The sequence below is a fragment of the Chiroxiphia lanceolata genome, chromosome 1 (assembly GCF_009829145.1).
Source record: "Chiroxiphia lanceolata isolate bChiLan1 chromosome 1, bChiLan1.pri, whole genome shotgun sequence".
NCBI classification, from domain to species: domain Eukaryota; kingdom Metazoa; phylum Chordata; class Aves; order Passeriformes; family Pipridae; genus Chiroxiphia; species Chiroxiphia lanceolata.
The window spans coordinates 138,280,499-138,303,376 of NC_045637.1; the positions used below are offsets into that span (position 1 = coordinate 138,280,499).

Sequence of the window (22,878 nt, forward strand, 5' to 3'; positions counted from 1 at the left end):
CCTTCATGTATTCCTTTTTTGCAATCTGTGAACAACTACCCTATTTCAGCATGCACCTCACTTTCTGTATCAGGACTGTCCTACCTTGTACTCCCCTTCCAAGGTGAGATTCAGAATGGAAGTGTGTTTCTGCAGAAATATACACATTTTATCTGATGATTACATGAACTATTAGACCCGTCACAGAAAGAACTTAGAATAACTGCAGTTTAAATAATACAAGTAGCTAACAACATCTGTGAGACACAAGAGACTTTTCTATCTTGGGAAAGGATGGAGGAACAGCTACAGGAACAGGTGGCCAATTCACCCTTTGGTTCAGTAATGGTCCAATGACTGAAAAGTACTTCAAATGTGAAAGAAAAACTGTGCTATAAAAGTGGTCTGGAAATACAACAAACTTGTACACAAGGGTCAAACAAATGGTGTGGCCAAAGAGCAGCTCATAACTTTGAAACAGTTACATGAATAAGGCCCTGTTTGTTTTAACTAAACCAAATAAAAAAATCTTGTCCCAACTTCTCATCCCAAGGGCTCTGGGAACTAATACCAGAGTCCAAGCCAACCTCTTCCCTTCTTGACAATGTGAATAGTCTGAAAATTTCCAAGACACAGTTGTGTACAAAAAAAAAAAATCTATTCTGGTTCATTTTAAGATATACATGACAGAGATTCTCTATTATCCTTACAACACCTAATCAAGCAAAAGAGAGAATAGTAGTATCAGTGCAACACAGCACAAAATGAATGTGTCCCCAGAAAAAAAAAAAAAGAAAAAAAACCATACTAAAAGAAGGAGATTAAAGAGCTTGAGAAATTAGAACAATAAAATTTCCCTCATACAAGTTAGATGGTCTGCACTGAAGCAGCCTGTGCTGACATGACAAGGGGCTAGAAAAAATGTCCTGCTTAGCAACTATTACTAGGTGGAACAGATATACTTCCTCACAACAGACACCATAACTATCCAAGCTTGAGAAATCTTGGAGAGGATGTCTGGGAAGATTTTACAAAGCAGGGGGTTACTGCAGAGATGCCAGAGCAGAATGAGGCAGAGAAGTCTCCAGGACAGCAATGCTGGAACAAGGAAGGACCCGGCACCCTGCAGGACTGGCAGCAGGGATGCTGGCAGAACGTGTGGGGCAGCCTACACATGGCTGGAAAAGCAGCCAGCTGCACATTTGTTGCACTGTGGAAAAATGCTGTCATCAACTAAATAAGGCAGAGGGAAGAAGGGAAAGTAAATCTGGAAAATTAAGAGAAGACTGATGTTCTCTACTAAAACCATTATTAACCTGTTACTTTTCAGCATTCATTTTCGAAACTGCTTTAAGGAAATTCTAAACCACTTTCTTTTCCTCCTACAACCTGGGCAGTGCTTATGTACTACTGCAATTTACGCACAAGTGTCTAAATACTGCAGGTAAAAACATAAATAACAACACAGAGCAGTAGGAGAACATTTTTAGAAACAGTCAGTACTGGCCTGACAGCTGCCACCAAAGGTTAGTATCAAAACACTTGTAAATTCCTATAGGCATAGAATGAGGTGAGGACCAAAGTTTTTGCAAGCTTGAGTCTTTACTGAAGTGCCTCAGGGAAAAGGAGGAGCTCAGAAACTGCTGCAAGAGCAGCACCTTCAACAGTAAACTGCACTTACTGCTTAAAATAGACTATCTCAAAATTTTCTTCCAAGTCAGTCTGTGTACTTATAAATTTGATCTGCCACTACTGAACACTGTTCCTGAACAGATCATCAACCAGCTTGACAACCACTCTCTCATTTACACAAGACAATCTCCTTCCTGGTATGAGGTTAAATCAAATTCCACTAGTTCAGCACTCCTCTGTTCTAACCTTTCTTTACTGTTAACCTGTTTATTGGGAGACCGTTTTTGTTTCTTCTGAGCATGGTTCCTGTGTATAAAACCTCCTTTAAGTAGGCCTACAATAAACAGAGGCCTTCCCTTTTTGCCTTCAACACTCAGTTTACTAATGTCTTCCTTCAAAAAGTTTAATGGAGAAACAAAACTAAAATAGTTGGTTTTGTAAACACTTAAAACTTCTAAAAATATTTGCCCAAAATTTAAAAGCAAGGCCTCCACACTGACTTACCAATTTGAAGGTCAAGAGAGCATTTAAAGATGCATTCATGGCATAACTAGAGAACGACAAGGGACACACATCAATATTAGCAGGTTCCAAAGAACTCAATGTCCAATTGCTCAAAGAGCTCTTTATCATACACTGAGCTTCAACTGAAAAATAGATGTTGATGACACCAGGTTTCAAAGTTCATTATCTACTTCTCTGTAAATACTGCAGTGAGCTTTCTGAAACAGAAAACAGCTCATGCTCACAGAAAGGAAGGGCTTCCTTTTCCTTACAACTCCAGATACTTTTTGTACATGAGCAAATATGTAAGCTGCACACAAGGGTCAACCACATCATCAGCACACACTGAAGTGTAAACCAGAAAGATGTTGTTCAGAACTTAGAACACAGAGTTCTTTGAAAGGGTAAATCCTACACCAAAAAAGGTGTAGACTTGTAATGATGATGGTGAAGCTGGAGCGGAAATTAGGGTTTTTTTAGTAAATGAAATTGAGAAGTACACAAGAACAAAAAGGAAAAGCATGTCTGAAAACACTAAGTGTTTCCATTGCTCAGCTCACAAAGTCTGACAATGAGAAAAGTTCCTACGAACCAAGTCAACAGCAGGAAGAGGCTGAAATATGATTTCCATTCTTAATTTTTTCCTATCACTGAATTTTTTACAAAAAGCTATGAACACTAAAAAAGGAAGAAACAACAAATACAAAAAACATCTCTCTCCACAGTAAAAAAAAAAAAAATTCTAGAGTGTTTCCTCCCTCCTCTATCAACTCTTTCTTAAGATGCAATACAGTTCATAGAACTAAAACCACAAGAGATCTCCTTAGGGGAAAAAATGCAGGGTACAACAGCTGGCACAGTACCATTTCAGGCTGTTTAACACATTCAGACCAGACTGCTACAACTTTACTACAAGTAAAAGTACAAAAAAATCTAAGCAAGTACACAAGACTTACCACTTTTCCATCATAAACCAAGGGTAAAAGAAAACAACTGTCATTTTTCTTCTGCATGATTGCAACTTCTATTTTTAATCAACATATAAGCTCATTAGATGAATCAATGCATCTGTTGATTCGTTTTGCAAATGCACCACTCCATCACCCCACATATGATCTAAATCATATACAGACAGTTGTTCTAGTTGTGTTTTAAACATTCATGCAGTGAGGTGCTCATCAGTTTTGCTGCCTTATTCTCAAAAAATTCTTTTGCATCCACTCTCAAGATGCCTTGACTGTCATTCTGGTTGCTTCCAAGGAGGACATGGGATAGCAATATTGACCTGTCAAAAGTCAATTTGAGTAATGAGAAAGAAAAGCGCTTTTCTCTTGAGCTACCAGCTCAGTTCACCAGTTAAGCTCAAGTACTGCCCACTTCCTTGGATTTTAGCCTTAGTCATTTTCAGTGGACTAGTCTGGCATTTCCTTTCTCCAACCAACTTTCATTTACGATATGATACAATGTGCATTTTCTCTTCTTCTTTATCTGACATCCAATCATACAGATTTCTTCATTTCAGAAAAGATCAGGTATTCAAACAAGAATTGACTTTACTAACTTCAGCTACAAGAAAGTATCATTCATATGTTATCCCACAAAAATGAATATAGTGGATATAAAACAGAATCTTAGTCCCCAAACAGAATTCTAGAAAGGCAACTGACAGCCCTCAGAAACTAGAAGCAGTTACAAATTGGAAACTTCTGCCACTGTTCTATTTAAGAAATGCACAGCCAAGTTTAGTGGGGACTGAATAAGAAATACAAGCCATATCTACTCTTATGCAAAGTGTACTTCTGTGATACCATTAAGCATAACATCTACAGTGTTAATAAGATCAAACTCACGAGAACATGTACGTTTACTCAAGCTATCATCACTACAAGCTCAGTGTCTCACAAGGGGGGATCACTTGCTTCCCACTTGCAAGTTCCTGGATGACAAAAACTACTGCTCCTGTGGAAATTTCTCTTTGTCTAAGGCAGTGTCTATACAACTGTATCACTTTGTTTCAGTGTTCATTTGTTCTAACTATCCTTAGTTTTGTATGTCAGTGGAGGATGAAAAAAGCAAGTTCAAGAAAGAAATAAAAACAAGTATATTTGTTAAGTGTAGTTTTAATCACATTACTACTATTCACTTAGTTATTTTACATCATCACAGCTCAAAGAAAAAATGCAACACAACTTAATTTCAACTTTCTCTACATGGTAATTATTTTCATGTCCAAACAAATAATGAAAAAAAAAAAAAAATACAGACATGCTTATTACTACCATAATATAATATGGTAGTAATACCCACCATACCACCCATCACCTCTGAATTTGTCCTTGTGAAAACAGCAACTATAAGCTACATTACTACTTATTTCTAGATTACATGTGAATCTCCAGAAGAAACACTGCACACAGTGGTAATGATGCAGCCATGATCAGGTTAGAAAGCAGGGAGGTTTTCTTTTTTCCCCTCCAAGGAACAATGGTAAAAGCACCTAAATTAAATCACATCAAATGTAATGCCTTTGGTTTCAACAGCACACACATTTTCTTTTACAGAAGGCTTTCTATTTACAGTATTAGTGATCCTGTCTGAGCACACATGACTCCACAACTGGCCTGAGCCCTACCACAGGGATAATTCTAATAGGGACTTCCTGTTGTCTTCCTAGTCTTCAGTGCAGTGCAGTGCCATGTGATCAGCTCTGCTATTTTCTGATCCCAGCCCAAAGCCACAACTAAGTTGCTTGCCTGCCCAAGATCGGGCTTCAGAATACTAATTTTTACTGTGATAAAATAGAATCCTTACATATATTAATGTGCATAGAAACACACAGGAAAATATAGTGCTAGCTCTGGTGATTATAGAGAAAATCCTTTCAATGTACTGAGATGTCTTGCAGCAAACTCCTTCAGGGCTACACTCCAGCTGGCAAGGTCCGTGCACACTGAACACCCTCCTCAGCCACTTCACCTCCACACCATCAGAGACCTCCAAGTACTCTTCACAGAAGCCTTTCCAAATGCCCTTCTCCTGCTTCCACCTGTGGTCTCATAAATTTAAAGCTCGAGTAGAACTCACACATTGTTAGTGTTATGCAAATGCTACAGAGAAATGCCACTTAGGAGCATTATTTACACTGAATTACTCAGTGCAGTCTGAAGCCTAACTCTTGTTCAATATTACAGCAGCACCCTACTTGCAAGCAAATTTTGAAAACATCGTATTTAAGAATTATTACTCTCTATAGATAAGGACCCTTTTTATATATTCCCTAAGGAAACACCTCTGACTGGAAGCCTACAGCTGTTAGCACATTTCTTCCTGTGGGCGCACAGACAGGGAACGTAGAGTCCAAGACATTAGATTCCTAACGAGCAACATTCACATCTGCACTTCTTCTATTCTTCTGAAGAGGGATAAAGTGTAAATATAGTAGCTAACATATGCTACCAAATAAAGCTACTACGGGTTAGGTTTTCAAATCTGTCAGGCAATTTGTTATATTGATTACAGGCAACATAACGCAGTACAGAGAACTCCTGTCACACTGAAACTACAGAACCCAGCAGAGAAACAATATTCACCACTTGTCACTCTTCAGTGAAGAAGAGTTACATAAAAACAGCTTGCTAACTAATACAGCTTGCTGACTTATGACTAGGTTTCTCTTCTGACTGTACCCAAACTTTAGTAAGTTGCACAGTGCCAGAGGCTTGTCTAGAACTTTGATGAAGCTTTCATTTCTTGGAATGAAGATGAGGTACTGCAAACAAACTACTACAAAATCAAACACCCCTGTTCCCCGTATATCCAGCCCACAAATAAAATTTTAGTAACCTTGCTTCCATATGCTGTGTTTTCAGAGGCTTAAACTCAAATCTTTACTTTTTTAAAAAAACAAACCTCAAAGATTAAGCTCTACATATCTAGTAATCTCTCCTGACAATTTAGGTAATTGGAAGAAATTCAAAAATTCAAATTTTCCATCAGTTTTTCCATGTTTTTTTTCTATGTAGACCAAGCCCAATTTTGCAGGAATAGTGTTATCGGATCAGTCATATGACAATATGAAACCAAATAATCACTTTCAGTATTTTTCATTGTATAAAATACGTGGACTTGATTAAGGTCTTCCCCACCATTGTGCAAGTTTCCATCCCTTCTCTAAAGCCTTCATTCATCCAAAGGTGAACTGACTTGGAAGAAAATACACTTTAAAAGAAGTTAACATATTTTCCAGGGAGCTTTGGAATTCTAAGAAGGCTTAAGGTTTATTTTAGAAACAAATTAAACATATCGAGTTGCTACATGAGTAGTAGAACTGACTTCGGTCTCATACATCTTGCATCTCCCTGTCATCTTCTTTCATTCTGTCAGATCCCCTATAAAGGAAAGAATGTTTTTTTGGCAGTCATGCATGTGCTGACTGGCCACAAGAGCTTCCCCATCCCACCTTCAGTGTGAAGCATTAACATGGGCTTCTCTTCCATCTAGCTACTGAGTTGCTCTAAATCTCCAGGCGCTTCATTATCTCTTAGACCTTTCCCTGCCTTGGAATTTGACCAAAACTGGCCAAGAACCTCAAGAGCAACTGCAGAGGAACTAACAGATGGGCAGACTGATGGCACACGTAGAAGAAATCAGATTCAAGAATTTTTACTTCTTCACTCCATTACATCATTTGCTTCTGACTCTCTTTTGTCTGAAGAACATGAGCCTTTCATTCTCACCCATACTGCCTTCCACTCCTTCAGCACACAGTTATCATTGCACAAGCTACATTTCATAGCTTGCCTTTTTTTTTTTTTTCTTTTTTGGACAATAACCCGGGGTTCTCTACTCTATCCATATTTCATCCACATTCCTATACTATTATCATTCTTGAACTGTCCTACAGAAATGCAGGTATTGTCATCTTCTCATCAAAAGTAAAAAGAGAAACTTGCAGAACTATAGGCTTTTAATACATTCCAATCCTATAATGCTTATATACATTCTTCAGGAAAAAAAACATCGTAACTGAACATCATGAAGTCAGTCACATTCTTGTCAAAAAGTTATATGAGTACAGGTGGAACAATAAACTTTTTTTCCCCGACCAACATTCATTTTCCAATAGATTAAATTCTACTTTCCCCATTTTCTATATGTCTGTAAGAGCTGAAGAATGCATATTTTTCTAGAGAGCAAAAGCTCAACTTCACAAAACACAGGCGTAAGTGATGATGCACTTCTCTTTATAGGGCACAGCTCCCAGAGTGGCATTTACAACATGGGAAGCTCAGGTTCATAGCAATGGACAGATCTAAGCATCTAAAAAGCAAATTCAAAACAGTGAGGTACAGACCAGATAGATGCTAAAAGCAGCAATACAATAAGCTGAAAAAAGAAGTACATCCAAAATCCCACTTATTTCTACAGTTCAGACACTGAACATATTTTTAGATGGAATGTAAAAGGCACTATGTAAAATTACTGTAATGCATGTCTAAATGATCAAAGGCACCGACGCCAGGTGTCGGAATTTGACTGTATGTAACAGGCAATTACTTGTGGCATGAAAGAGACTTGACATGATACTTAATAATTCTTTCATACAATGGAATTTAAAATATTTTTATTTCTTAACCACAGGATAAAAGGAACTTTTATGACAAAAACAAACAGTATGCAAAATACTACTGTAGCACTGGCAAAGACCTTTTTCCTCAACTAAAAGCACTGCCCAATTACATTTACAGAGGAAGTCAATGGCTTCACCCTCTGGCCTCAACATTTCAATTACACTGTGAACCCAGGGTAATTTTTAGTGCTTACCACTAAAGGGAAATACACTGATTGCAAAAAACCACAGACTCAACACATGTAGCTCCACAGGGATGTTATCTAAGTAGATCTTGTTGCTTCATGTGTCACTTAGAATTATACTCTTAAACCTCACGATACTGGTGGCACAATTCATCATTCCAGAGCTCTTAAAAAAATAGCATCGGTCCACCTGAAAGGCAAGACAAACAGAATGTTTGCTTCCCTAAATGGATGAAGTATCTTAAAAAACAAAAGTTTGCTTGTGTTCACATTCATCAGCATTAAAAAACCCTAACTAAGAATAAGTAAGTTTCACTTTCCACACGATCTCTCAAGTCTACCTGATATTTCCAGAAGTGATGGGCTTAGCCACTTTAACAGCTTATTGCCTGTCCCTTCAGTGAACCACTTCAGCCAGTGAACTGCTAATAACACCACCAGAAACGCAGGCCTCAGAGGAAATGGGAAGAAAACTTCCTATACACTAGAGGAAACTGGCTTCTGAGCAGTTGTGATCTTTGCTCAATTCATAACAGAAAATGAATTAAAAAAATCTCATCTGAAACTAATTCTAGAAGCAGGGATTTTCTCTGTTTTAGTCAGTAGGGAGTGGAGACTTATTCCCTTAACTTCTAACTCAATCTAGTAATTTTTATATCAACTTTCTATATACAAGAAAATTGTGGTAAATCTCACATTTTTTTATCTTAAAAATATTTTGAGGTGCTTACTTCTTAGGAGAGGGTATAAGCAGAGCCACAGCAAAACTCTGGCCAACAGGGTTCCACCTCACCAATTCGAGAGCTATTCTCAAGCCTATTTCCAACCCTGAACACAAATAGTCATGTAGCTTTAATGTTATCTGGAAATCAGTCATAGCATTCACTGAAGCGATCTCACTAATAAATTAAGGACAAGCAGGGTAGCTGTGGTACAATGGCCTGTATCATAACTCCACTATCACCATCAAGATTTATCACTCTTAGAAGCACACTGATCTCAGATCCATCTTTCCTCCTCCTTATTCCCAAGATCTCGACAGGAGAGAATGATTTACACTAAAAACATAAAGCACAATGAGGAAAAAATACAAAGGGATTCCAGGAACTTATTTTAAATTACAACTTCCCCAACATAAGGATAAGTTAAGAAAGAAAACTCTGAAAGTAGACTTGTACCTTCACTTTACTTGAGCACTGAACCTGAAAAAAGATAGTTAATACAGGAGCCACATAGACAAAATAGCTCCTTAGAAAGTCAACCTGATGATTATTTTCTTTACCAAAATTTTAGCCTCTAAAGTTAGGTAATAAAGAGGAACTGTAAATTTGACCTAATCATCACCCTAGTCAATACTCATGCTGGCTGATGAAAAGCCATCTCCTCTTCAGTCATCACACTGAAGTTCTCGAGAGAGACGTAAGATCAAGATCCGTCATGTTATTTTTTTTTCTTATCCCTTGAACACCTTTATCTCTAAAATAGACTAATTCAAAATAGCACAATTTTGCTAAGCTTTACATTATACTGAAAATGTAATTTCTGTGTGTGAAGGGACACACCACACAAAATGCTGTCGTAAAGTTCCAGACAGTCATGAGAGCTACATTCAAAGCCTGAAATTAATGTGCCAGTGAAACTTAATGAAATCCCAGTTTCAAGGAAAACATACCATTTTAACAAGCAAGCCCTAAATCAATCATAAGGTATCAGATAACAGACTTCTGTCAGTGCTCAGGGGAGTAGTAATATTACAGCCAAAAAAAAAATCAAAACAAGTTACTGAAAACTACAACATTCAAAAAGAAATTAAGGAAAAACAAGCATGGCTGAATGCATGGAATACAGGTAAAAAACAACACATTAGCAGAAACCAAGAAAAAAGCAGGAGATTAATTAGGGGAAAACTATAAGGTGACTATATAATGAAGAGAAAGTCACAAACTAAATTCAGAGTTGCTTATATTTCAGCAGAAAGCCTGCCACCACAACCTCCTTTCAGCCAGCAGCAGGTCTCAATCCTTAACAAAAAATTCACCTAGTGTCATTCTAAGTTCACAATACATCTTAGGAATGTCTTTACCAGCCTTGTCCCAAGTGTGAGTACACACGCTGTGACCCATCAATCACAAACTACTACACACATGCCAAGCTCTTTATTACGTGACAGTAATAAGACGGTTCAAAACTATTTGGTACTGGAGAAGTGGCTCTCTTCTAGAAACTTTTGCCATCATTTCTTCCTACATCTTCAAAAGGCAAATGTATTTCCAAACCTTCTCTTTCAAGTGAGAAGTTTTTAAAAAATCACCATATAGCAACTTCAGATCAAATGGCAGAAGTTCCATGACCTTTGTGCGTTTGCACAAAATATCGTGTGCCAAACATCGTTATTTAACAGTCCTTTACCAAACCTCTTCACTGGTTTTCTTACTAAATTTATATCCTGGCTTTCAAATTATGTTGCATAATAAAACAGATTATTCGCTAACGAAACTTCCTTTTCTCTGTATTTAATTCCCCTGTACAAGTTCCTGGCCAAGAGCCTGTAAGGGCAGCTCCTATTTTATCTTGTACAAGACCAATTCAGAAGGTATTCAGAAAAAATGTAAGTAATAAAATATATATTATTTTTAATAATTTTATTAACATCACAGCAGAACACAAGCAATCCAGTAGGTTTCCAGAATGTGCTAACAGTTACTTTCTGACACAGGTGACTGAGGATCCAAAAAGGAAGAGGCAATCTGCTCCACCTCATATTTACAGACAAGGAAGAATTCTTGGGAGTGTGAAGTTCAGGGACCACCTTGGCTACAGTGACTGTGAAAAGTGAGGTTCAGGATCCTGAGAGTAGAAAGCAAAGCCAAATAACAGCATCACAGCCCTGGACTTCTGAAGAACAGAACTGTTCAGGGATCAGTTTGGAAAAATTCCACAGGAGACAGTCTGGAGAGAAGAGGGGTCAAGGAGAGCTGGTTGATTTTCATGGATCTCCTTCTACAACCTCAAAAATGGTCCTTACCAGTGTGCAGAGAATCAAGTAAAGGTGGCAGGAGGCCTGTATGGATGAACAAGAGGCTTCTGACTGAACTCAAATGTAAAAAGGAAGCATACAAGATCACAAGCATGATCCAGGTGACCCAGGAGAAACAGAGACCCTGTCTGATCATGTGGTGATAGGGCTTAGAAAAGCCAAAGCCCACCTGGATTTCAATCAGGTATGGGACATGAAGGGCAACAAGACAGGTTTCCAAACACACAAAGGACAAGAAGGTGGATTTATCAAGATGAAAACATGCTTAATCAACCTGATGGTCATTTGTAAGGAGTTGAGTGGCTTGGTGGATGAGAGAAGAGCAGCAGGTCTTTTTTATCCTGACATCAGAAGGGTTTTTGACACTGTCACCCATAATGTTCCTACAGACAAACTGATGAAGTACGGGCTAGATAAATGGACAGTGAACTCAACTTGAAAGTGGCTGAATTGCCAGGTTGAAAGACTTACGAACGACAGCAAGAGGTCCAGCTGGAGGTCAAATATGAAACTACAGGAGGCACTGCACACAAACTGAAATACAGGAAAACCCACTCAAACATTAAAAAAAACCCAATTTTTACTATAAGCACAATCATAACACTGAAACAGGTTGCCAAAGAAGCTGCTGAATCTCCATCATTGTAGTCAAAACCAGCCTGGACACCATCCTGGGTCGCCTGCTCCAGTTTACTGAACTACATGACCTTCAGAAGTGCCTTCCAACCTCAATGATTCATGTCCAATATACTCTGGCAGTACCCTCTGCTAACATGCACATGAGACTGTGAAGGTAAGTGTAAAGAGGTATCCACTTCTCTGCTGTTCTCATTTAATTTTACTGAAACAATGTTATTCACACAAATGTCAATTTTCTCAAACTTCTGGCTTCAGCAACCACTTATAGCATCTACAATTACAGTATATAATCACATGGGTATATGGAAGGAAGCAGGAATCAGAAGAACAAATTCACCCTGATACAGATCTCAGAGAGCCAGAAACTCTTGAGTCATAGAAAGATTTAATACCAGAGTGATTGCACCAGGTACAGCAGTGGTTTCCAGGCTCCAGGTAAAATCCTGTGGAAACTACAGAAAAGCCTTTTCTTTGTACCACAGCTAATTACGACATTAGCAGCTGATCCCTGTACTTTGCCATTGCGAGCAATTCTGACTACCTCTTACTTCCAAGTTCAGGCTATACAAAAATCTACTTACCAAATTTATAACTATGTTCTTTGATAAGGTACATTTTCACATTAATCTACCTCATTATTCGCAGTCTAACAGGAGAAAAAAATACTTCAAATATTCACAGTTGACTACAAATTCCTGCAAAAGGATCACAGAGCAGAACAACAGATAAAATTCAATTACAATTAAGAAAAAAACTTAAAAGCAGGTTTTTTTAAGAAACATTGGTATGTTCTTACTACTTTCCCAGCTGAGTGTTTAGAGAGTACATTTAACCATCTACTCTGTTATTTCTAGGTAAGATACCTACACCCTTCACACATGAGGCTTCTACAAGTAAAGTTGCAAAGAAAAAAAAAGCCACAAAAACCAACGAAACAGGAAAAGAATTCTCTTAAAACAGTCAGACTTTGTTAATGCTGGAAGGATACACTGAATGAAGTATAATTATACTTCAGTCCATGACTCATTATGGAAAGATGTTCAAGATTTTCTTTTAGCTTTCCTTTTCTTTTTCAGATTAAATTTACATTTTTTTAAAGTCACATTTTTTTTAAATTCACAATTTGTACTATGTTTACAGCAAAGAGTCTTATTTGCCTGGTTTCAGAGATGTGTCTACAACTCTTTCAAGTTGCAGACATTCAAAACCACAGGACTCATTCTTCACAGATTTCCTTTAAAGAGACAAGCTTTTTCCCCCCACTAAATTTGGATAAGAATAAAAGAGTTGTTAAAAATATCAAATTTTTGTCCCCAAAACAAACATATCAACCTCCACTGTGTGTTTAAGTTCAAATTACTGGGTTTTTTACAACATTCTTCCTATTTTCATGTTGTGACTTCATATCACAGAATCATACGACAGCATGTCAGGTTTTCAATAGTAAATCTAGTTTTGCATTACAAAAAGAAAAAGGACTGGTATTTGTAGGCTTTTTACTCTAAGAATTGAAGAAAATGTTAGTTGCTTGGGGTATTTTTGCTTAAACTTGACACTGATTCCACCAAAAGAAGGTTTGCAGCAAGTATACAATGCAAGTTATATTCTAGCACATAATACAAAAAGCAGTCAGCATTAAAGAACTGTAATAGAACAGGCATGACTGGTTTTCACAAGAATTAAAGCCTTTTTTCAAAGGTTCATTTATTAGAACCTCTGATCCAAAGCCTGTTGAAGTCCAGGAGAATCTTCATCTGAAAGGCTATTTTATGAAGTATGAATAATGTATTTTCCCCCTATTTTAGTATTTTTAATTAGACTGAATACTTTTTTTTCCAATTATTAAAAAAGTTTTGTTAACATAAGCCATCACAAAACATCTTCCTACGCATATATTTGTTATCATTTCTGAAATCATGTAACCTACATCTGCACTTAAGAATACAAAATAGCCTAGACTCCAATCATTTTAAGCAATAAATACAATGGAACTTCCAGGAACTGGCTGGAACTCATAGTACTAAACAGCATAATGGAAAAGTAAAGCCTCTACTACCACATTATAACAGCCATTCAACAGCCAAAATAAGGTAACAGAGAAAAACAGACTTGTGAAATAAAGTGCAACTACTCCAGAAAGGGATTATTAAGGGGTAAGAATTAATTGAAAGATCCTTCTGTAGTGAATCATTCTAAAATGCAACTAGTTTTATTTCTTTCCCAAATGAGAAGTGTCTGCGAGAAAGAAACTAAGTTCCACAAAAAACAATTGCACCACATGATAAAGAATACAGAGGAAGAACAACCTCTGCTCCTCATGGGTTCAAAAGGCTAGTAATGCTCAGCTGAGGGCATATGCTTGTAATTCCTACTTTCTCACTTACAAGAGATGGGAAGACTACAGGTGCTTTTCAAGGAATGAAAGCTCATGGGTCCTAAGCAGCAAACAGAAATCAGCCAGACCAGATTATCTAAGTAGGGGAAGTGACACTGTATTAACTGAATTTAAGGTCAAGTCACTCCCAAAACCCTGTTCCTAATCTCGCACATAATGCCTTCCCCTCAGCTCATCTGGTGGCATTAATGGTTTGAATTTAAAAAAACCCAACAATTTTTAAATAAAGAAACCACCACCACCCACACAGCAACACACCACCCGAAAAACCTAAAACCACAAACAAAAAAGCCCCCACACTAAAACATCATGATTCACTCTTCTGGTACTATCCAAAATAAGATGATTGTGGTATTTCTGCTTCACCTCCCTCACAGCAGACACAGAACCTAACACAGATAAAATTCTGTTTCCAAACTTCAGATTCCCACTGTGAACTGCAAGGAAGCTTACAGACAACCATTACATCACTGACTGATGTTGCATCATCCACAATTTAAGCCACTGAACACCGGCCATGAAATGGATAAAGGTTAACATGCTGAGGGAATTGCAGGGGGACAATCTTTTTCCCAAATAAACTCACACCGGACAGTGTGAATAACAGGCAGCACTGAATTCTAAACTGAACACAGGATTTTTTCCATAAGTTTATACAACTCCCTGGTTTAAATGAAACAAGGAAAAAATTATTCTCTGCAGACAAACTTACCAGTGAGAACTGTTTACCCTGAACACGCCTTGCTGAGTAACTGTCTAATATTACCACTGTCTCTACTCACTCACATTAAAAAATTTAATTTCTCAGTCATGAATCACTGATTACAAGAGCAGAAACCATCTTAGCCACAGTCGCCTTGTAACATTTTAGATCTACCTTTAAAAATAGGTTTTGGGGGTGGAGGTTGCTGGTCTGCCTACCCACAAAAAGAAAAAAAAACCCAACTCAACAAAACTATTTCATGGTCGTCTCATTTTACAGTTGTTTAGGTAGGAGGTTTTGGGGTTTTTTTTACCTTCTTGATAACTGATTTTCAGGTGAAGAGGAGAAGTTTTTGGTGAAGAGAAGTTCCATTTTGCCAGGAGGAGCTCCTCCCTGCCGTTCTTTCCCTGATCTGTACATCACTCAGTCCCATGTCTTTGAAGCTTGCTATGCAGCCCCTGAAAGTGCTGTTTCCATTCCTTAAGCTACTACCACAGAACTGCAGAATAGTTACTCCTCTTTCACTCCAGTGAACAGAAGACCCAGTAGTATCATTCACCACAGAATAAAAAAGGAGTTTTCCACTGGCTCTAAGGAATTTACTGGTTTTGCTGCTGCAGTATTTGTAAGATTTGGAATTGAGAAATGAAGTCTTGCAATGTAATGCAGTCCACTTAAAAAGTAATGCAGAAAACAATTCAACAGACAACAAAACCCACTTGCCTGTGGAAAAGAAAACAAGAAAACAAGTGGAAAAGAAATAAGAAATATGACAGCATATATAAGTTCTGTGTATAAGCCCTATCACCTTGCCCTCTCCTTCAACTGGGAGGGGGGATGGAGGACGAGATAGAAGGGACACAAAAGCAGGTAACTGTGCATTTCATTTTAGCTTATTAAAACTGGAGAACATTAGACCTATAAAATGCAACAAGAATTACCAGCAACTTTAACAAAAATGAGCAAAATCAAAGACAAGTTTGATATCTTCAAGAAGCAAAAACAGGTCCCAGTCCTGAATATTTGAAAAACTCCATTTCCTGTTGCTGATCACCAACAGCTGCCTTGTTTCATCAGGGTTAGTACAGAACCTCATGAAAGCAGAAGGAATCCTGATGAGCTATCATGGAATCAGCATTGCAACATATAAGAACACCTGTAGGTCAGATCAAAAGGTTCACCTAGCCCTTCTCCTACAGTGACCAAATCCAGATAGCTGCCAATAATTAGGAAAGAACACAGAAGTAAGCATCACTAGACTATCCTCCCAGCTTCAATTATTCACAAATCCATAATCCATTCCACTACAAGGGTACTGAATAACTCTAAAAGTATTGCTCTTTCAAAAATCCATCTGGGTTGCATACACACTTTTAGCTTCCAAAATATTATGGTGCAGAGTAATTGGCTTAGCTAACTTTTATGCAAAGGACCACCTCTTTTTGCTTGTTCTCACTCCACCCATGCTCATTTGACACCCTCAAGTTCTTGGTGTAGATAGTAGAAAGCTGATCCATAGAAATTCAAGAGTTGGAGAAAGCATCTCAACATCACCTCTGTCTCCTCCCAAACTGCCAAATCCTAGCTTCCTTTTTTTGTTTTGATACAGTACCAACTCCATAAATTCAATTATCATAGTTGCCGTGTCTCTGTGACTTTTCTGGCTTCACTGTATTGTTTCCAAGATGGGGAAAAATGAAGGGAGATGGGACTTAGACACACCAGCTCCAAGTGCACTGAGGCATGACAGAGAATATTAACTCTTCAAAATCATTAGGAAATGGATAAAATTTTGTATTTTTGACCAAGCATTAAGCTACTGTTTAATCCTTGGAGTTACCTACCACAGCTCTTAAGGCTTTACCCATGAGCTCTTAGTTAATCATTAGCTCCCAGTATTTTATATGTGACATATAAAATGAAAACGGAAGTGTGCATAAATGTCAAGTAATATCAACTAGTGCTGAAGATCAAAAGGTCCTTCAACATTTCTTCACAGACAATTCATCTGAATAACTGCATCAGCAAGCAGAAGTTCTCTACAAAGACAGATTAAAAAAATAAGCACTTTAGCTCTCCGTTGCCATTTAACTCATGAAAAATAGCAGAAAGCTATCAGACCTGTTCAGATACACAGCTGGATCGTAGCCTCAGTCACAGTGCAAATAGAGAGAAAACTACTTACAACCACATATAAAGAACTCATGAAAAAACAACACCTAAAGGGCACAGGCTATGAAATGCTACAGGTATTGGCCAGCACCCATTCTACAAGACCATGTTTCGTAACACTTTCATCTAGAAAAAAATCTTTGTTGCACAGACTCAGCCACAAAGCCCATTTTGGTCAGGTGTTAAGACAAAGGAATACTACTTCCCTTTTTTAAATTAAAATGCTAACAAAAGAGATGCAAGTAATGAGCTTGTAAGACACTTGTGACATCAGGATCACAATACCAGCTTGCCAAACTACTTACAACTACCAAGTTACTCCAGCATCTGATTCAGATGCACAGATTGCAAGAAACACTGAAGATTATTCATGTTAACTTGTTTCACTCCTCCAATTTTCATATTATTGTTAATTTGACAAGATGGGAAACTTTAATACCCCCAAAGCAGTACACAAGTTCTCTCCTTAAGAAAGGAGATCATGTTTAAATCCCACCTCACCAGCAGCTCCAAAACAACTTCTCCAACATGTTTTTTTAAAAAAATAACTAAAGCATACAGAAAGTGCAAGACTGTATTTAGACAGACCCATACAAAACCAGTACACGTACAGAGAATGGAGCAGAAGACCTGTAAAATTGCCATGAAAATTGATTACTCTGGGCAAAGTTTACTTACTCACCTTTTACCATGGTGATTGAGGATAATAAAATTTTAAAATGCATGCAAGAAGGAACAAGTCAGATTTTACAGCCATTGATGAATAAGAAATGTTTGTGGCTACACATGGGAATACTTTTCACTGGAGTCACGGGCTCCCTATTAAAGTTGCATCAAAATTAAGAGACCTGAGAAGAAAAGCACAGCAACAATAACAAAGCATGAACTGCAATGGGACAGCTTGTTACATGAAAACTGCAGCATTCTTCTCAGAGATAACCCTAACCAGATCCTTATCTTACCAAAAACAGGTCAGAACATATAGGTAGTAAGAGTCACCTGCTTGAGGAGCACATACTAGACCTGCTGCTTCTTTTGTTGGCCAAAACAACAACAAAATATTTCAGTTCTCAGTTCTTGCATCACAAGGAAATTTTGACAGCTTTTCATACTCCTGCAACTGCTGACTGAACTCTAGTTCACTTAGATATTATAAAACTGAGGACATATGAGCTTAACCTTGTCTGAACTATAATAGATTTTAATTAAAGAATTGTATTTAAATATCTGTCAAGTTTCTTAGGAAATTAGCCACTTCCAAATCTTATTACAACAGGACAGACCTTGAACAAATTAAAATGTCATGTTTTCCTCAAAAATAACTGGAATTGAATTATGGTTTTGAAATTCACTACTTTAGCTCCATAAACCAGTTCTTGAGCAACATCTCTCCATGTGCAGTTTTCCAATGTAAAACCACAACCTAAGCTGTAGATTGAGCTCAGTTTTAGTTCTCAAAATTGAGAAGTTCACTTCAATGCCATGAACATATCACTGGGCAGACTCTGTCTGTCTGCCACAAAGCAAGCGATACTAAAGGGATTTCTGAGAATTTAAAGGTTCTCTTTTAGCTCATTCCATGAACAAGTAGTATGCAAGACACTCACCCATCTCAAAGTGTTAAACTGCATCATAAGAAAGCATTTTAATTAAGTCTTCTGTGCCCTCGCACTTAAAATAAAAAAAAGTATGCAGGTATATTCAACACTAAGGTTTAAGGTGATTTAAGAAGCTTTGATTTTTTTAGCATTTTTTAATTACAGGATTGTTCATTCCCGTATTGTATCAAACTTTGTAACACAAAAAAACTCCCAAATATTTTAGATGAAAAACTAAACTAGAAGAGAATAAAATACAATTTTAAAGGGTGGGTGGTTTGTAATAAAGTTTCAGTAAAGTCTACAACGAGATATACATAGAAACAAGTAGGAGGGCACACCACCGTTTCTATTAGGTAAAAAAAAAAATATAAAAAGAAGAAACAGGTTCAGGTTTCTCTTTTCAACCTATTTGTACCAACTACAACTGTTGGTTGAGTTAGAAGCATTTAGAATCTCTCTCCTCAATACAGTTTAAAGTTTTCTATTTGATTTCTCATCCCTGGCCCTTCAAACAAACATAAACCTCAAAATTAAAAATAAGGAAAATCGTGTTATCCAGCCAGCTCAGTGATGCCAGTGCAAGATTATTCCCTACAGCATATTTGCTAGTGCTTAATGCAGTCCATACTGTGTGTCCTAACACATTATGCAAATGACACACACATAAAAGAAAATGTCTATCTCGGAGTGTCCCCCTCCACCAACAGTGGATCTGTAATTAGCCATGTCCTCTAAGGAGGCTCCTCATTCACTCTCACCAAAGCAGCAGCTGCTGGCAAATGGAAATAAAGAAATTTAGAACAAAAATAAGCCTACTACCTACACTCCCAAAGATGTACACGCATGGTTGCAAGCCAGAGTCAAAATCTAAACAGCTGTTTGTATTTTTCCAGAATGCCCACACAGAATCTCTTATGCCCAACACCAAATATTTACTAACATGATTTGTATCAGGCTCTCTTAAACATCATACTGTTCAGAGAGTTGCAGCAACAGCTTTCAATGCTTCACTCAAACACTTCTGAACTATAAGTTTTCAATGCAAAAATCAAGAACAGAAAATATAAAGCAGCAACACTGTCTGCTGAACACAATTCATTGGCATACAGAACAACAGGGTACACCAACTCAGAAAACTGCAGTAGTTCTAGCCCCCCCAAAGCAGAGATCCAGAGAAAAAAGCATATAGTTGTGCCTAATTTTTATGATCCTACTACCAAGTGATCCACTCTCTAAACTCTAATATCACCTCCCCAGAAGAGTTCTCTGCAAATTCAACAGCAACGATAAAACAGTAAATTCAGAAAATTGTTTCACCACTACCAAGATAAACAACAACTTAGGGAGTAGCCAGAGTTCCCATCTAACTAGAGTAAATGAAAAATGCATTTCACCTTGGTTTAAAAAAATAACAGCAAAAAGGAAAAATACCACAGAGGAAGCCTTCCCATCAGTTTTATGCATTCAAGAACTGCATACATAAAACAGCTTATCCCACCTTGCAACACTAAGATTAGGCAGTTTCAGGTTTACAAGATCACAGAATCATAGAATCAGCCGGGTTGGAAGGGACCTCTGAGATCATCAAGGCCAACCCTTGATCCAACACTGCCGTGGTTACTAGACCATGGCACTAAGTGCCACATCCAGTCTCATCTTAAAAACCTCCAGGGACGGAGAATCCACCATCTCCCTGGGCAGCCCATTTCAATGACTGATTTCCCTCTCTGTAAAGAATTTATTCCTAATATCTAACCTAAACCTCCCCTGGCACAGCTTAAGACCTTGCCCTCCTGTCCCATCAGTAGTTGCCTGGGAGAAGAGACCAACCCCCACCTGGCTACAACCTCCTGTCAGGGAGCTGTAGAGAGTGATGAGGTCTCCCCTGAGCCTCCTCTTCTCCAGGTTGAACAACCCCAGCTCCCTCAGCCTCTCCTCAGAGGATTTGTGCTCGAGTCCCTTCATCAGCCTTGTTTCTCTTCTCTGGAACTGCTCCAGCACCTCAATATCCTTCCTGAAGGATGGGTCAAGCCTCTGATATGAACACAGTCAAAGCCTGTTTGATGTCGCTGCTCCTACCCATCATACTTCTACTGCATGTGCCTAGTGCTGGGTGATGGGCAAAAAATACCACAGAAGTGTCTTTGCAGAAATATTAAAAATTACAAGACATAAGAAGGATTTGGAAGGAGACTTGCCATTATCTACATTTTGTATTATAGACAAGTAAAGTGTGACATGCTTACCCTCATTCATGCATCGATCTGACCAGACAGCATAACTCTCATATAGTGTCTCTGCACTATGCTTAGCATAACATTATTTTTAATATATTATCTATTGTGGTAGGCAGACAAACATTTCCTCTACAGCAAGGCCCTAAGGTTTTGAAGAGAACATAGACTCTGACACCTTCCACAATCAGGGATCTAACAGCCCATCAGACTGACTTCTGGGGTGCTGTCAATTCAGATCGTTTCAATGCCAGTTTAGAAGCCTCACCATTTATAACCAAGGCTAATCCACACTTTTTAAAAACAATGACCCCTGTTAACCACAGGAAATAAATCTTGTTTTTAATTAACATCATTTCCCAATTTTTTATATCTGCTTCCTATCCTATGCAATTTAATACAAAAACAACTGCAAGGAAGAATAACTTACAGCCTCTGAATCCTAGAAAACCTCAATTTTTCTTCCAGTGGTTATCAGAGAAAAAATAAAAAACACCAGCTACAAAGCACCAGTATATATTCCTAATAGCTTAGATTAACGCTGCTCCCTAGAAAGAGATACAGAAAGTTTTTCTTTTAGTAAGGCTGACAGTTGCACATGTTTATATTCTAATCACCATCTACAAAGCAATATGTGTACGTATTCACAAAATTAAAAAAAAAAAAAGAAAAAGAAAAGGCCAGCTTTTATTTCACTCTTTTCAGAGCACAGACTGTTCAGCTGAGCTATGATTACTTCCAGTAAGATGTTTTCAAAGGTACAAGAGGGCCAAGATCACAAACGCATACAGTGCACAAGACTAAATACCTCCTATTCCCCAACTGTTCTCTCAATTATTTTTTCATGTAAGTAAATATGAAGGACATGAAATAATACATCTGAAGTAGCAGACGTTATTTTCACATTTTAAAAACAGAAATCATTAAAAATAGCTTATATAGAGAAAAAAGTCAACTCAGTCATTTGATGCTTGTCAAACCTGCTAAAGAAAAAAAGTTCATTCTTATAATGCGCATACTGCATTAAATATACGTAATTATTTTATACGGACACAGTTCAAGATACTCTTCAATCCATTCCGTTTGTCTTGCAAAAATATTTTTTTCAGACAATTATCAAAGTGGTATGATCAACAAAGCTGTATTATTGGGAAGCAAAAAGTCACTTTGAAAAAAACATCAAACACAGGTACATTTGAAGGCAGATACCTTCCTTTTCTTGAAGGAACTATTTTCTGCTTTATATTGTCACTTATCAAATATGTAACATTTCCTCATGGAAGAGATTCATGTTTTGTCAAATTATCTTATGCTTACTGTGACATAAATGAGAGCAGAAGTCAGCATTATGCTTGCATGATTAAACAGGATTTGACTCCAGCCTTTTGAATAGTTGCAATCACAGCTCCTGGTAAGACTGGTATTTATACTGAATTTATTCTCCCTTAACAGAAGGTTTGTGCAGAATTCTCTTTCCCCCTAAGTAATGTACACTCCTAACAACCATTATTGTGTACTGTTTGACATATAAAAATCTTACAAGTGCATTTCTCTAATTCTGATAACTTCAACATTACAATTAAACCTTCCAGCGCCTAAGTATCAGGCATAGCAAAAGCACCAATACCAACAACACAGAGTTTCAGAACAGTTTACACGTTCACAGGCATAATTACATAAAGACTGAAATGCAGGATCAAAATACAGCTTCAGTCCTTCTGCCCCTAGAGAGTTGTAACACCTGGGAGTCACCACCCGAAGTTTAGCAATGTCATCCCAACCAGGTCGTTAAAATAGTAAACGATCTATTAATTATTGTTAGCAAGAACGCAAATGATTTTCTATTTATAGCGGCATCATTGCCCTTCTCCAGTTCCTGACCCAGCACATGCTTCTCTTGAGCTTATGCAGTTGTGCTCTCTCTGATAAGGTGTAGGAGTGACAATATTGTGGGATTTTCTTTCCCTTCTCTGAAACTGAACAGTTGTGATTACAAAGCAAGTACTAAATAACCTCTGCCTTTTCTTTTACAGAAGTCTTTGGAAATGTATTCCTAACTATTGCCAAATGCAGAAGCTCTTGGGAATCTCCAAAGGCAAGTCACTGTTCCTAACAACTCAGCTGTTAAGCAAAACAAAACAAAAAAAATCCCACAAACCCAAAACCTC

General features: G+C 37.7%; 1 protein-coding gene across 4 annotated transcripts in view; it reads right to left on the reverse strand.

Moving 5' to 3' along the window:
• Positions 1-22,878, reverse strand: part of ARHGAP21 (Rho GTPase activating protein 21) — a 109,857-nt gene that overhangs the window by 81,927 nt on the left and 5,052 nt on the right. The gene's annotated exons all lie outside the window — the stretch shown is intronic.